Source organism: Lonchura striata, chromosome 6, assembly GCF_050655825.1.
Source record: "Lonchura striata isolate lonStrDom1 chromosome 6, ASM5065582v1, whole genome shotgun sequence".
Classification (NCBI taxonomy): domain Eukaryota; kingdom Metazoa; phylum Chordata; class Aves; order Passeriformes; family Estrildidae; genus Lonchura; species Lonchura striata.
In genome coordinates, this window is record NC_140708.1 from 35,105,567 (window position 1) to 35,123,000 (window position 17,434).

A 17,434-nucleotide genomic window follows, 5' to 3' on the forward strand; every position below is an offset into this window, starting at 1 on the left:
AAAGTGCACTTGTCTGAGTCTCAGAACCATTTAGCGAGTGCTAAAGTGGACTTGTCAGAGTCTCAGAACCATTTAGGTTGATAAAGGTCTCTAAGAGAACCGAGTCCAACTTACGAGCCAACGCCGCTGTGTCCACCACACCATGACACCGGGTGCTACATGCAGTCTTCCCTGGAGTCACCTCCAGGCCCAGTGGCTCCATCGCCTCCCTGGACAGCCCATTGCAATGTTTAGTCACCCTTTTAGTGAAAAAATTACTCCTAATGTCCAGCTTTAATCTCAGTTGATGCAACAGAAGGCCATTTCCTCTCATCAAATCTCTTACTCCCTGGGAGTATCTCTTATTCCCAGATCTCACTCTGGCTCCAACCTCCTGTCAGGGAGTCTTGGAGAGCAATAATGTCCCCCTTGAGCCTCTTTATCCAGACTGTGAAAAACGCTAATCACTTGGTTTTTATAATTTTAAAAGTTTAATAATAATAAAATGGTTATTAAAATAGTAATATAATTAGAGTAATAAAGTTTAGAGTTAGGATAATTATAAGATAATAAAAAGCAAAGAATTATGGATGTTTGGATGCTTTTGGATACTAAGTAACAAAAAGCATACTTCGTGAACAAAGGAATAAACTTAAAAACAATAGCTTGTTGTATATTTATATATCTCATACATGATGCATAAATTCTTTGCAAATTAAGAACTTTTCTGGGTTTTGTTAACTTCTTAATCTTGTTGGTTCTACAAAGATGGAGAGAAGGTGGAAGAATGTCTTTTCTGATAAGGAAGCTGTAACTTTTTATGGGACCTCTTCACTGACATCTTTGTGTGAAGAGTTTCTTGATTATTTCATCTTTTTGCTTGAGCTTGTAACAAATCCTATATCGCAGAGTTTCTATTTTAACATTATGTTGTAACCTAAAACTACATTTAACACACTACGTAAGAGAATCAATATAGCATAACTTTCTAACATTACACATATAATATTCATTGTAACATTTGTGAAAAGCCAATCATAAAATATGCATTTTTCACAAGACTAAACACCCCCAACTCCCTCAGCTGCTCCTCATCAGACTTGAGCTTCTTTCAGAAGAAGGACAAGCCTCAAGTTGTATAGCAATCCTTGCTGTCATAAAGGAATGTGGCATCTCTTCCAACAGTAAGCCTTGTAGTTAAGCCACACCAAAATGTTTATGCTGGGACAGAATGGGTGAGGGTCATACTCTTCAAGAATTGAAAAATCCTTCCAAAATTCTCAGTAGTGCCTTGGATTAATGTGGTAAAGAGAAAACCACAAAAGTGCAAAGTCTGCACAGAGCAAAGGAATTGTTTATCTCTAAGTTTCTGCTACACATTGTCCTTTCAGCTCTCATGGGTGAGGCAGACAACCTAACCATTTAAGAGCAGCCTGAATATGATTCACCAAGAACATCTTGCATAGAAGGAGCAACAGGAAGGGAGGCACAAGGAGAAGATGAAGACAAGGCTGACATCACTGAAATGTATCTGAAAGACAGGAGTTTTCCCATCTTCAAAATAATTTGTGAGAATATGTACTTTTCACCGACATTTTGACAGGTTGAAAACTGTATCTCAATATGATAATGTGACTTTTGAGAAAGGAATTGCTGGCCCCAAACCACAACATAACCCAGCTGTGGAAATGAGAAAAGGACAAGGGTTATGAAGGTGGATAGTTGAGAATATGGCTATGAGTAGGGATTTCTTGGTTGATCCAAGCTTCTGGGATTGGCTGTGCATGGAAGGAAAACTAAATGCCTTTCTCAGGGACATAAATCAGATCTTCAGATTGTTTTCCTTTTATGCCATAATTTTACATCCTCAGATTCCTTTCTAAAATCAATTAATTCCGTAAGTAATCACTTTTTCATGAACTACATGTAAATTTCACACTCAGCTTGCTAACTAGATTTTCCTCTCATCTGGGAAATCAATTTTTAAGAGAGTTATTTTATTTACATTGAATAATTGGTTGTATTTGGTACACAGATAACTGGTAATTAATAACATTATTGATACTGGATATTCATTGCCATTTGTTCTAGTGAGTTGTTAGACCATTAGGCTGCATGATATTTTCTTAATGTGACCCAATTTGAACACACTCAACAAATTAAAAGGTGTGTGACATCTTTATGACCTGCAAATTTATATATTTGGTAGGGATACATTTTCAGAAAGGCAAATTTAATTTCATTACACAATTTGTATCCAAACTTCGTGTTCCTTTTTTAGTATCTACAACCAATTTGTAGCAAGAATGGCACTGGTGGTGCACACAAATGAAGTACTTGAATATCCACATTAACTGCATTTTATAATTACAAATTAAATGTAATTGTCATTTTAAAAGCCACATTTTCAGGGTAATCTTCAGTCCTCCTACAAAAAAAATTCTGACTTCTCAGAAGTTCTTCCATAGGAAAAATGGTGGCAAGAGCTCCTGCTGGACTTTCATCTGTCCAGAAGTATTTGTATTCACAAAGTAAGTGCTTGATGAAACTACAAAAGAGTTTGCTTCCTACTTATCAGAATTTGCAACTTACTGCTGGGTTTTTATGTTGAAATAATGTGTAAAGTCTTTTTATCTGCAGAAGAAAACAGAAGGCAGCACAACCTTTTGACGAACCCTGATGTCCCTACATCAAATTTATGAGGGCTGCTATTGTGGCGAACACTTGATTTGGTGTCAGATTTTTCTGATGGCAATTTTCTGTTCCCCATTGAGCAAATATTCAAATAATCTGATTTATTTCCTTTTGGTCAACTGATCTAATTTCCTTTCTCACTTGAATTCCTTTCCTGGAGGCTTGCCAAACAATGACTCTCATGAATGAAACGAGTCATGCCTTTGAGATTCCTGTGGAACATCAAACTGGCACAACACAGTAATTACAGCTTAGATATTTCTGATGCTGTTATTAAAAACGACTTGAACTTTAGAAGGAAGGACTACTGCAATTAAATGTAACTTCAAGTTTAATTTGAATCTTCCAGGATCTCTATGGTTTGTCAGGTTGTAGGCAATTTTCTCTTTATCTGTCTTTATCTCTTCCTTTACCTGCTGTGGGATATTTACAGACACTGCCACGAGTCCCAGTTCTGGTAGTGTACTTTGTCAGATGTACTTTGGGTTCTTTTTGAAACTCTCTTAATGAGTACCAGTCACAGAAGAGGTGAGAGTTGTCAGATCCCAGAAAAGCTGAAGGCTGTGTGTGTGTCAGGTCACCATGGCAGGTTCTCACAGTACAATTCACATTTCCAGGCCAGATATAGAACACACTGAAGTTCTGATCTAGTTCCATGGATATAGGCTTGAAAACATGTTTAGCTAATCACAAATACTCCTGTACATATTTATTTCCACAAAATATACACAATTTCCTAGTGCGGAAATTAACTACTCCAACATAAATTTTGCATTATTATCTGGTTTTTTAGCAGTAAATGAGGACAATAAGAAACTTTTTCTTAAGCAGTAAAATATGTCACATTCTATCCTTTTGAAATGGTGTTTTCAAACTGTGTCAAAATGATCAAGAACTGGATTCTTCTTTAAACATAATAGGAAGGTCTTATTGTATTAGCAGATTACAGTCATTGTGTTAGTATACTATCTACCTTGTATTCATTTTTGCTAACATAATGAGAATTTTTTCTAGCATGGTTATATTTTAATACAATAAAATAGTGTTGGAAAGGAAAATTAGTATGATTTTAAAGAGATATGTAAAGACAATAAAATAGCCTCTGAGTTTTCTTTCCTAAACTTTTAATTTGATGCTAACTTAAAATATACTTTTTATCAATCCTTGGAATAATTATAGTCAAATGAACATTTAAAGTCAGTTAAAAGGTTTACAGATGGCTTTTTTCCACATACTCTGCTATATAAGATCTAAGCAAGTCTGCCTAGATGTTTCTAAATTTTCTTATTTTAGAGAGGTACATAACTGATCAATGTAGCATCAAGCACTCAGCTTTAATGAGAATATTTTCCTGGCACCATTTACAATGCCCTTGTTCCTCTGAGGTTTGCATTTTGATGAAAATTCTGACTATAGAATCAGAAAGACATGTCTGGTTTTAAGCATCAGCAGCCCACGAACAATTTGCTTTCTCTGCTCTTTAAAAAAGACATTTCTAAAGCACTAACACACAGTGCGTATTCAGGGAGGAAGTAAGACCTGTATAAAGTTCCAGACTGAAGCTTGGAAGATCTGCAGTCGGGTCCCATTTTTGCCACAGGATTCCTGTGAGGAGTGAAAAACGTATTTTCAACTTTTATGCCTCACAGGTGCAAGAGTTCTCATCACCCTTGTCTATTGTGAGCATAAACTGTGAAGGTTTTGAGCCATTTGGACTCCGGGGCATCAACAGACATTGTATTTCTGAGGGTCAAGCCAAGGAACAAATAACAATTGCACAAATTAGTCTTGCAGTGTAGGTCTGACAAAAAGTGCAACAGCTTCAAGGTGCTGATGATCTGGGTTCTCTGGGATAAGTTTTTTGCAGAAGGCAAAAGCATCTGTGAGCAGTTGGAGATGTACCCATACCAACCCTGCCCTGGCTCGACTGGATGCCAGCAGGGCAGGCAGGAGGGTGTGAAATTCCCTTCTGTTTTGCCACAGCCTTTGTTCATCCCTTTGGGGTTCCCTTGGGGTGTGGGGACTCTTGTGTTTTCTGACTTGACCCCTCTGCTGCTGCATTTGTAATTTTGAGTGTGGGATATGTTTTATGAAACCTGAAGTCATGTAATTCACTGCAGTGTGAGGGTTTTCACCTAGTATTGGACAAATTTCATTGATCCAAATATATCAATCCCTATTTTGTTATAATGAATACAAAGTCTTTGTGCTGGGCTGGGATCTTGGATACATTTCTCTAGAATAGAAAAGAAACACCTTTCTGCCATATCACCAAATGGAGTAGCACCTGAATTTTTTTTTTACACAAAAAGAGTCATAAAGCAGTTTTCTTAACCTCTCAAAGAATTTTGCTTTGTGTATTAATGGATGTTGTTTAGAAGTACAATAGGGAGTCTTGCAGCTCATGTGGCACTCAGATATGGAGCTAGGCCATGGTACTTAACCTCTCCTTGGTTTCGTTTGTGAAACAAACAACACTATTTTAACTATTTTTCAAGGATATTAGATAAAATTAATTAGTTTAGTATTTGTACTGCAATAAAGATCTATATAATTGGAAAGTCTTATAAGAATCTCAAGCGTTTTATTTTTGTGTTGATTGAACTTTGAAGGCCTAGTTTGTTACTTTGTACTGTATTTGAAGTGTGCTATTGTTTCATTTTTATAAACAACAGCTGATTTTTCAAGCTCCTGTGACAAACCTGTTTAGTCTCTGTGTATGCCAATGCCCTCTACTGGTTTGAAACACAATCGCTCAACAGAGGGTATTGCTGTTCTCCTTTATTGAGAAAACTGTAATATTGAAATTATTTTCCTTTTGAGCGCAGTAAAATTTTGGTTGTGCAGCCAGGCTTTCTGTGAAGTACAAGAAGCTGCACCATGGACAAGCTGACACTTGAGTGACCCTTGTGCTACACGTGTGATTCTGTGCCAGCTTTTTTGTGGCCTTCTGTGGTTTTGTTTCACTGGATTTGCTGTTCTTGCTTTCAAAGCTCATAGGCAGCAATCCTGAGAGGGAAGAAGCCACACACCTGAGACGTGCTCGGTGCAGAGCGCTGTGTAGATGTTCCCTCAACACAATGGCCACCACTCTGAGGAGCCTCTCTGCTCTTCAGCCCGGTCCAGGGCCTTCCAAAAGTGCAGGGTGGTTGTGTTGACAGGCTGAGATACAAACAACCCTTGAGGCACAGGAGCTGCAGAGGTAATGAAGTGCCTTGAGGAAAAAGTCTTAACTATCAAGGGATGGATCCACTCCCCCCTGCCACAAGCCAGGGGTCACGTGGCTGGGAATGTGTATCCACAGATAGTGCTACCTTCAGAGAACTCTACTTACAGGTAAGTAACTCTTCTTTAAAGGAGGTATCTTTGTGTGGCAGACTGTTTATGGGAGCAATTTGAATTGAACTTTAAATGAAAAAGGCATATCTCTGTAAGTGGTAATAATTTTAGTCATCTCGCTGTGGCTAGGGGTTGTGGAATTCATTAGCACAGATTAACATATAAAGTGGGTGAGATATCTAATAGCAAACGTAGAGGTTTAGGGACCTTAATTCATCACTGAATGAACAGCGTGTACAGTATTAGGGACTATGAAATTTTTAATTTACACAAAGTGTCCAAGAATATAGGGAATAAATTTAAACCCAAAACAGATAATGGAGCTGTGCCCTGCCTAGCTGGCAAGTTGAATTGTTTTTACACTGAGTGAAGAAAGCTAATTATCCCAAGCACAAGGAGACTGCTAAAAATAATAAGATTATAAAGAATAATTTGCTGATATAATTACAACAAAATTGGGTACACACAATCGTCAGATACATGTATTGCTTGACCTGGGCGAGAAAGTGAAATAAATCCTTCCTCTATAGCCTTCGTAAATTTGTTTTTATCATCTCCAAGTGGTGTTTGCACAGGCAGCACAATTTGCATGTGTAATGTGGCTGTACAAATTGACAACAAGTAAATTATTCAAGGAAATAGGCTGGTCGTGGGTCTGAACTATCTCGCAAAGCCTATTCATTTTGAAGAATCACTGAGACGTGAAGCTCATACATCAACCATTTTCTGACAATCCTCAGACTTATTGTCTCCTAAAATGTCATTATGGCTATTATTTATGAAGCTAATTCATTTATTAATATATATTTAACTCTGACTTGTCATGCACCTTAGCAGGCATTCTGTGCACTGCATATTTTTGAATAGATGAAAGAGTTTTGCATGCTTTAATGATTACTGTAAGCTGCTATAGATTTATAGAATGCAGCTTTATTATCTACTTGCATTAATACCTTTTTGTAACTTTTTTTTCCCTTAAGGCCATCAAATATAAATGGCAAATGACAAATCCAAAAGATTGTATAAAAAAAGAGATTTTCTCAGAGTTTGTTGAATTTTAGAATAAAATGATGTAGCTAACTGTTAAGGCCTAACTAGCTTCTAAGAATTTATAATAATTATGTTGATTTTTTGTGTATTTTGGTGAAAAATACAGAATAAATTCTATAAATTTAGATGCTTACTGTATTTTTCTCTTTGAGGACAAGTGGCCATCTTTTGATTATGCCAACAGAGGGAGTAGAGTTTGAAAGGGGAAAAATGTAGCAGATGGAAAATAGATCTGTTCTGCTATAGGATACATATAATATAGATAATTTCCCTCATATAGAGCACTCCTTAGGAATTGAACAGCACTGAAAATATGTATTATGAGGTTGCCTATGGTTCTTGGATGTTTTCATCTTGATTCACTTATCTTAAGGGCATATTAAAAGACATAGGGATCACAGTAACCCTTTCCTGACATCTACACAATGTCAAGAAACTAAAAACTGCAATCTGCTATGAGAAACATAATTGAAGGAGTTCTAAATTTTATTACACACACAGAATTCAGATTAAACTTGTAATTATAACAAACTGGCTAATTTAAATGTATAGCTCTTATGACTGTATGGTCCATTCAACTATTTTCAAGGGGCCTATGAGCACAGTTGGAGGTTACTGGCCTGATTTGGAAGTTATGAGTTCCTGCTTGTGGGGCTGGTATCACACACAGATTTAATAGGTCACTTGGTCCTGCTCCCTCAATGTTTGTTCCCATCTGTAAGATGAGGATCAGAAGTTTGCCTTGTTTCCTGATGACACAAAGGAATAACACATGGGGTAAATGCACTCTCTGGGTAGAACTGTTCTTTAGTATTAAAATTAGGAATTGTCATACTTTTCACCTGCTCCCAGGATGTTCCAGGTAGTAAAAGCCATGGGATTATGTTACACCATGGGATGTACAGTCTATGGCCAAGGAGGAATTTCGTACTCTATAATTACCTTTCCATCTTACAGAGCTGGGCTCTTCATGGCCAGAGGTATTTCACCTTAAACAGAACAGATGGAAGTTTTCAATGTCAAGACATGGAGTCTTTGCATAACAAAGGATTACCAAGCCTTTACATGGCATGAAGGTCTTTTAAAGCTAATTTTGTAGTGGGAAATACTATAGCTCTTCATACTAGAAAACTTATTGCTTTGCATTCTTCAGCTTTAGAATGTGAATAAGAACACAAAAAGTTATATAGGAGCAAACTTAAGTGACCGAAATAAGGGCACTGTGAAAATCCAACTCAATCCAGACAAGGGCAAAGAAAGTCATGTGGTTCTGAGTATGTGTGGTGAATAAATAAGTCTTTTTCATGTCTGGATGTCAGTAAGAATAATAACTTTCAGTGCTTTGGAAATAGAAACTTATGTTTTCTAAAGTATTCTGGTACTTGCAGTTTCAGGTGCCTGCCTTGAGACATCTTAGAAAGTAAACCCAGACTTGTAGAATACTGTTTTTAAATGGAGCCTTGTCAGGTGATATAAATTTGCTTGTGGTAACTCCAAATGGTTTTAAATTGAAAAAAACCCCCAAAAAACACATATATCTAAGTCTTTGGAGCTTAGATCTATTTTGCCACTTCAAAAACTCCCAGTATAAATATTGGTTGGTCTTCCAGTCAGATATCAATCATGCAGTAATCAATGCCTTTATAGTTTTTGATCTTGATGGCCAGTTTCACTAAGAGAAGAGAGTCACAAGCTCTTGTTGACTGCAGCCAGTTAGAGACTGAAATTAATGCTACCACTGAACCAGTGTAGAGGGCTGATTTCTAGCATATTTTCTATTTATATTTAATAAGAATATTTAAATAATCTCAGAGCAGCATGTTAAAGAAGAAAATTAATTGTTCCCTTGTTTTATCACAACATTAGAGACTTCCCACTTACATTTTTTGCAAATAAAAAGATAAATAAATAAAGAAGAGATTGAATTGTTTAAAATGAGCTTTTATTTTTTTCATCCCACAAGAGGTTACAGACTTCTGCAAAGACCTGGTATGGCACATCAAACTCTAGTTCATGCCATTGCTGTTTATGGTAGTGGAGCTATTTTTTTTCTTTTCAGGAGATCGAAATTCCACCTGCTACATAAGATATTCATTCATCTTTATTCAGTAACCTGTAAAATTCAGAGTGTTGAGAAGGAGCAAATCTGCTTGATAGTTCTGGACAAAATTTTTTCAGCTGTGATTTTCTGAGTGGCTCAGCTGTAGAGCCTCAGAATGATGTGCAAAGAAAGTGCCCCATCAGACTGCCTGTGCAGCTCTTGCTGCTGCTCCTGATGACACTAATCCATATTCCACTTCTAAGTTGGCTGCTTCTCAGGGAAGCGCTGCTGCTTCAACATCTTTTACTGCTGATCCTGTTTTACATTTTTGGAACAACCGAGGAATTCTCGGATCCTCTTTTATAACCAGGGGAAGTAAACACCATTTATTGTTTCATAAAACACAATTTGTGAAGCACAAAATCATTGGGTATTCTAGATGCAATGCCTTGTGCTGTGTTGCAGTGTATCCTGTGATAGTCCTTGTTGGTTACCAGCATGTCAGGCTGTATGGACAGCCCGAGTGACCAGTTTGAGATTCTTCCAAAATGTCAGGTCTCTGTAGCTGCAATAATCAACTTATTTTACTGTGGGCAGTGTGTCAGGAGCGTGCCAGCTGATACCCTGGGGACTGCCTGGAGCTGCCTGCTGCTAATCCCTTCAAAGGGGACACGTCCAGAAAGGACGTGCAGTGAGCAGCATCCAGATGCTACACTTGCAACTACCCAACCTATCCCTACCCCAAAACTGCTTTCCTTTTAATTATACCAAAAGGTATTTTGGGGGAAAAAATAAAAGTTTGAACTCTTATATTAAAGAAAGAAAACAATAAAGGAAAACATAAACCAGGCTTTTCCATTGTGTATTATCCTTCCTTCTGATGCAGTCACCCAATCAAACATCATTATTCATTGTGCAGCTAAAGGATGCTAACCATCAAGATACCTTGGGAATGCAATAAAAACAGCAGGGTTGTAAACCCCAGGGCTTAATCCTGATCAAATTCCAAGTTCAATGATTATATTTTCCCCCTAGACTGATAGCCAATTCTTCACTTTAGTTTCAAACATTTACACAGTATTGCCAAGTGCTGACAGCCTCAGAAATAGCAGTTGCATATCAATAGTGGACGTTGACATCCCATATTGTTAATTTTATTTGCAAAGCACTCTGTGATTCTTTGGGATAGAAGAGTCACTGCAAAAGGTGAGGTAATTGGTGTGTATATTTTGGGGGGATAAATGGGTCCTGAACACACATTATTAAGTGAGTGCTGTTTATTATTTTTTTAGTATCTTAAATGGTCTTTGATTAGAAATAAATATTTCAGGAAGAATTATTTGTTTACATAAAGAAAGGAATTAATAGTTGTAAATCAACATGCATTTTGGAAAATGTTTCTTCTTAATTCTACAGATCATCATAATTTAGCACATTTAATCATATGTTTATTGTGTCTCATCATTTTTCAAGAGTAATTTTCCAAAAGCTTTAGGCTTGGAATGTTGTTAAAAAATGGAATGTGATGCTTACAATAATTGGAATCCTATTCTTTTCTCAGTAAGTGTTGTCTTGCCTACTTGCAGTTTACACAGAGCTGGATTCCAAGAGAAAGATGTAGTTTAAGCAATGAAAACATCATCTGTAGCATCTCTTATCTTTTAACAGCCCATCATTTATGTTGTAAGAACCCAGGATATTTTCTTCATCCTTTTATTTCTTCAAAACTGCATAGTATTGCTCTGCTTCTTCTTTTTCTTTTTTAATTTTTTTTAATCAATGTTGAGTATTTTAAGTTCTAAATTTAGTCTTCATGCTCTAAATTCTTCATATATTGACTTTCATCTATTTCAAAGTGTCAGAAAGCTACAGCACATATTTTCTATATATTGAACTTTATGGAAACAACAGAAGTCTATCTGATGTGGATTTGTGAGTAGTTTGGGGATTTTTTTAAGGTTTGCACCTGCCTTACTGCCACTGTTTTATTATGGATAGACACCAGTAAGATTGACTCCTCTAGACTGTCTTTTTGTGTAGAAATCAAATCCAAGCTGGTTTGTATCAGGCCCTTGATGAAATTCAGAAATACTAAATCAGGCTGGCTTGACCATTTAGGTTTCCAAATTGAACCCAATTATTTTAATCAATAGTCCCAAAGAATGAATGCCTCTTTTGAAGTGCAGGTACCACTTGGCAATAAAATATTGTTTCTTAAGAGTACTTTGAATTTCTTTATGAAGTGACTGCTGCGTTTTGCAGATGGTTGGATGAGCAGTGAGATCTGTGCAGCTGTGTGTGGTTGGCAGACAGGTGTGTAATTTTTTCATTTGTGAGTTAACCATCAGCAAGGAAGAGATTTTAGCAGCAATGGGAAAGGGAGGAGTTTAGTGCAAGGTTAACTTTGCTGTTCACACTTCTACGGAGCCAGTATCAAATTCTGGTTTGTATTGGAAAGCTTAATTGCCTCCCCTGTGGTGCTTTCATGCATTCCAAATTGCCAACTTCTTAACAGTGAAGAGTTCTTAAAATAGTGTTTATGAGAATGTAGAGCAATACAGTGTGTCTTGGAGGTATCTGAAACATGCAGTACATGAGTCATGAAGTGGAAAGGGAGAGTGAGCTCCTATAAAAGTTGTTTACATTGTGTTGGGTAGTGACAAGTTGATGTATAATCATGGAACAATCTGACTTTCTTCAAAGTATAAATGGATTTTTACCCAAAGAAATTACTTTTTTAAAATTACCTTTACAGTCTTTATATTTTTCCAATTTGACACTCTGATTAGGGAAACACCTCAAAAGCACAAATTGTCTGAAGTTTTGCCATTTCTTATTTAGCAACAAGGTAAGTGCCAAAGAAGTACTATGCATCAGATATTTCAAATATTCTCTTCAAACTTATAAAAAAATTATGTTCAGAGATGGTTGTTAAACTCAATCTGCCCCATCCATTATTACTGCAGGACTGTGCTATTTGGTATACTAATCTCAATAATATGTATGTATGTATGTATTTTCTTAAACTTCCAGAGTCATGATTCTAAGCATTTGAAGCATAGATCCTATAGGATTACCTAAATCTGACATTTATCTGGGTAAAAGCTAACATATAAAGCGTCATAGCTAATCACATGTTTTTTATACTTTCCCTTGGAAAAGAAAGAGTTCTGGAAGTGACACACTAACAAATAATACATAATCTGTACACGTGAAGTAATCTTTACTGCTTTGTTACTTAAAAATGCTACATGCACCCCTCACAAATGCAGCTTGTTATCTTTGTAGTTGAGAATCATGATATTTATTGTAAGTAGCACAATAAGTAAATCATCACTGAAAATTGGGATTGGGAGAAATTAGTTGATTTGGATTCCAAGGCATGCTGTCATTTTTTTTTAGTCATGTAACTTAAAGTACAAATCAGTGGAAAAACACTGTTCTTAGTTATACCCATATGGAAAAAAAAATATTTAATCATGAGATTACATGAGAGATCAAAACACCAGAAGTCTTATTTTGCACACTTACATAAAATCTGAGGTCTGGAAGGAACTTTTTAAGTTCATCTATTCTATCTTACACAATCCAAAGAAAGCTTAATTATGTCATCTTTATCTTAATCTACCTCACTGATCTTAATAGTCAAAAGCTTTCCCTAAATACTTAACTGATGGACTGACAGTTCTCCCCTCTAACCAAACCTGACCCATTCTTTAGCTTTCCTGTTCACAAGACAAAATCCAAACACAAGTGTGTTGAGAAATATGTTTGCTTCTTGTACTTACTGTAAGACGTTGTGAAATGCCCCATGCAAATTTTGACTTAAAAAAATAAAACCATAAACAGAGATAATAAAAATCAATGTCTGTTACTTCCCCTATTTCTGTGCAAGGTACATGAGACTATGGAATAATAAATGGAACATTGTGTCAGACACAATCCAGTATGTATTCTAGTCAGGTATTGTTCAAGTGTGGCAAGACAATCTAGCTTCCTAAAAAAGTGTTAAAATTAACCCTACTTTGCTTGTGCCCAAAGAAGCCAAATTATATGTGCTATTAGTGTGTAGCTATCATAAAAATAAATTAACCAGTCTGCATTTTCAGGTTAATCTTCAATTTCATAATTGAATCAGTAATTACTATAAGTTAATATAATTAGGTGCTAACACTTAATTTAGAATTATTTATTCAGGAATCTTCACTATTGTAACTTTTTTTTATAGCTCTAAATGATTCTGAGTAATGGACTGCATCAAATAAACTTAAGCAGAAACTGAATGGACATTACTTGGAATCTTGAATTCAGCTTCTCTGAACTACTTTTTATCACTAAGGTTTTGCAGGAACAAAAGTAGAAACAGTGGTTTTGGCAGTCCTTCTAATTTTACCCATGGTTGAAGTGCCACCTAGGCATTTTCAAAGGATTGAGCCACATTGTATTGGAGGCAGCCTTGCTATGTGAAGGAGTTGTTGATGACTATTCCAAGAGGACACTTTAACCTATCTCAGAAAAAGTGATTTACAAACCCTGACCAGTATCTGGTGATTGCACATATGCTCCTACCTTTAGCCTCATATCCAAACATGGATTCATAATGTATATATTTCACAAAAAATAAGTCTTTATATCATAGTATATAGGTGCTATGACTAATCAATCTGAATACTCAGTGATGCAATATAACGATAATCTCAAAGATCAGTGAGATTTTCTCTGTTTTTCTTTTATTTGGATTAAATTAATCCCTGCCAGTAATGTAGTGATGATACATCAATTAAACTGTGTGGCTTCATGTTTGTTGTCTGTGCTTGAGTGAAGGTTCACTTTTTTCTGTACCATTTGGTTTGAACAAGATGCATTTATTTTATGTACTTCAATTTGCTTGAGTTTGTCTCACCCTTCTTTTTGCCTGCTGCAAAGACTGGTGACTCATTCCAGTGTTGGCCAAAATATGAATCAATGTGTATCATCAATGTGTATCATCAATGTGTATCATCAATGTGTATCACTTGTGAGGTCTGTCAGGGAAGTTTGGGCTGGAGTGTGAGCATGACTCTGGAGGTGCCATGACAATAGATTAAGATAATATGTCTAACTCTGGTATGTAATACTCAGTATGCAAAATTAAAGCAATATGGAATAATCAACATTTTACCTGAGTCCCGACTATAAATCAGCTCAATTGCATAGAAGGAAATATGAAAATGCAGAAGGCAACTTGTGTGTTACATCCAAATCTTGCATTGCTGATTCAGTGTATTCCAAGATGTATCTTGGTGACCAGTTCACAGTGGTTTCATTTGCTGGTTCAGCAGGAAAAAAAAAGCATTTTTCACAATGGTGTGAAAGTGTTAAACTGACTCCCAGTGTTAGATGTGCTCTTAGATGGCTGTTTCCCAATTTATAAAGTAACAATGAAGGGCAGTAGGTTCAACAGAACTTCAGAATTACTTTGATAAATTTGTCAGAGAGAAGAAATATTAAAATATGTGTACTGTCTGTTTGCCTTTTTTCTTGAAATATAAATTAATTATGACTATATAAAAACCTTTTACCATAGCTAATTAATCAGAATCTCCTAATAAACTATGTGTCGACAGCACTGTCTGTCTAATTAACTTTTTCACTTCAGAATTGTGCAGTTGAATAATGAAGAAAACATTACCTGATGAATTCTTTTATTTTATGATGATATCTCTAGAGACAGAAAAGACAGAGCAGCTTAAATGCCATCTTAAATTACATCTTGGCCTTGGCAAGCTTTCAGCTGGTTTTGATTTGCATGGAAACCATTTTTGTAAGACTCTTATTCTCTGAAAAACAGAACTTAAAGCTATAACTAGAATAAATTATCTATAGCTATTTAGAGCTCTATTAAATCTAGATGCTAGGCACCCTTTTCACATGCAGAATGCAATAGAACAGCTTTTAATACCCTGTCAACCTGTTCTGTGAAAAGTCGATTGGGCAGGGAAGGTTTGATTTGGCTGGTTTTATTAAAATATCTTTCCTCTCCTTACACCATCATGAACCACTCAGCCTAATTTAAACCAGGCAAATTCACCAATCTGTCTTGCATGTCTGTAGAAACAGCTTTTATTTTTTAAAGTGATGACATCTACCCGTAACTGTTGGCATGCAAGCTCAAGACACAGTTATTCATACGCTGCTGATAGGGAATTGTTCTTTCCATGATATACCAATACAGAGAGCACGTTCATGGATTAGCTGCATCCATGCCTCCCTCCTTTGATTGCATCATCCTCTCTGCAGCCAGCTGACTTATCCCCAGGACACAGGGGAAGGGTCAAATCAAATCCCCTTAGACTCTTGTTAGTCAACCTTTTAGAGGTTGTTATGCTTTCATAATTTAGAATATGTCCACCTGCAGTACCACTGTGGAATGTCTCGTCACACCACACAGGAGTTTGTAAGAAGACCTCTTAGTACAGTAAAATTATGATCCAATCAAGTCTTAATAATTATTTACATCAGAGTTTAATTTGATTTGTCTGAATTCAGTGCTTATTTACTGTGGTGAAGACCAGCTAAACCAAGGAAACTTCTTTAGGTGTGTACTCATGAGAAAAAGGAAAAGTGATAAACATCTTAAAAGCAAATGCTCATAATATTTTCAATAAATACTTCAAAAACTTAAAAAAAGAGTTTTTCTCTTTTTCATTTGCTGTGCTTCCTGGAAATATTGATCTAGATCATGTTGTCAAATGTGCTTTAAAAATAAGAATGTCTTGTCTAAGCTTTGAATGTCCATCTGCCAAATCTTTTCTCTGTGGATCCTTACAAAGTTATTGGGAAAAGTTGCAATAATACAAAGAAAGTTTTTTCTTGTGGTGCACAGAGGAAAAATAACCCTGAGACACGACTAATTCTAGCTCTGAAATACTGACACTCAAGGATATGTTCAGATGTGAAAAACTATTGCAACTTAGTAGAGATAATAATATACTTTTTATGCATCCCAATATAGGCAATCTGAAAATGTGCACCTAAGTTCAGATTTAGAGCATGTTAGAGAGTCAGCCAGTCTGACCTCCATGGTTAATGAATTCCATGAGGAGCGAGCAAACACTAAAAATGCCCTGTAGCTCAATGTCTTCAGCCAAAAAGAACTAATCCAATTGACTGAGACCAAAGAAAACGACTGGGGATGTATGGTTCCAGAATGTCTCTGAGGTATTCAAACCCAAGTCAATTTAAGGACTTGTAAGTTAATAACTAGGACTTTACACATAATCCTGTACTTTACAGGTAGCCAGAGAAGGTTTTTTACAACCAGGGTAATGTGATTTTCATGCATGGTGTCAGTCAAAATTTCAGAGCTGATTTCCAGACTAACTGAAGTTTCTTCATCAGTGCAATAGTGAGGCCAAATGCTGTCATGGAATTGCATTATTGAGTTCTAGAGTGGGCACAGCCATGCAAACCTGCATCAGCAAGGGCAGATACCATGGGGGTTTCTCTGTGTTTTAAAACAGAAAGAAATAAAACTGTCTCAATATGAATGCTAGAATTTGCAACAGTCTCAATTATTGCCTGCTGTTATGTCATTAAGTCTCACCAATCAAATATGTTAAACCAATGCCTTTTGAACCTTGAATCTGTAAAAGTTGGGGGTCTATATATAGCACAAACTAGACACATTTTTAGTACATACCTGTTAGCTGTAGCAGACATGCATTGAGGGAGAGGATGGGAAATGGTTTTCTGACAGAAAAAATGTCTGTGATAAAGGGTTGCTTTTTCCTCTTCATGTTCAAAAAAGTTAAACTGTTCTTTCCAGACACTTGATTCCTGCTTTAGAATTGACTGAGCGAAGGATATCGTTTTCATCTTCAGTGGTTGTTGTTGTAATGATGAGCTGTTTGTACCTTAACAGATGATAAATAGATACACAGACATTTAAGCACAGAGCCACCTGAGTTCATCTTTAAACTTGCCTCAGCAGATGAAACTTGCTTTTCAATAGCTCTCCTCAGATATATTGCTGAAAGTTAAGATACGAGAATCAATCATTAGGGATGAAAGCGCTGGGTATTTATCGGAGAGGGGGTTATTAAAAGAAGATCAGCAATGGTTTTACCAAGAATAAATCCTGTCAGACAGAATATGACCGAGTTCTTTGAAGGAATGACAAAAGAAATAAATGATGGGAACGTGGTGGACATAATTTATGTAGACTTCAGTCAGGGGTGTAGCCAGCAATTTGAAGTTTGTACACATCCTGGCTGATCCCTCGCCCCCTGCCTGCAGTATCCCCATAATCTCACACAGCAGACAGGCCATTGCGTATGATCACTAATGCAG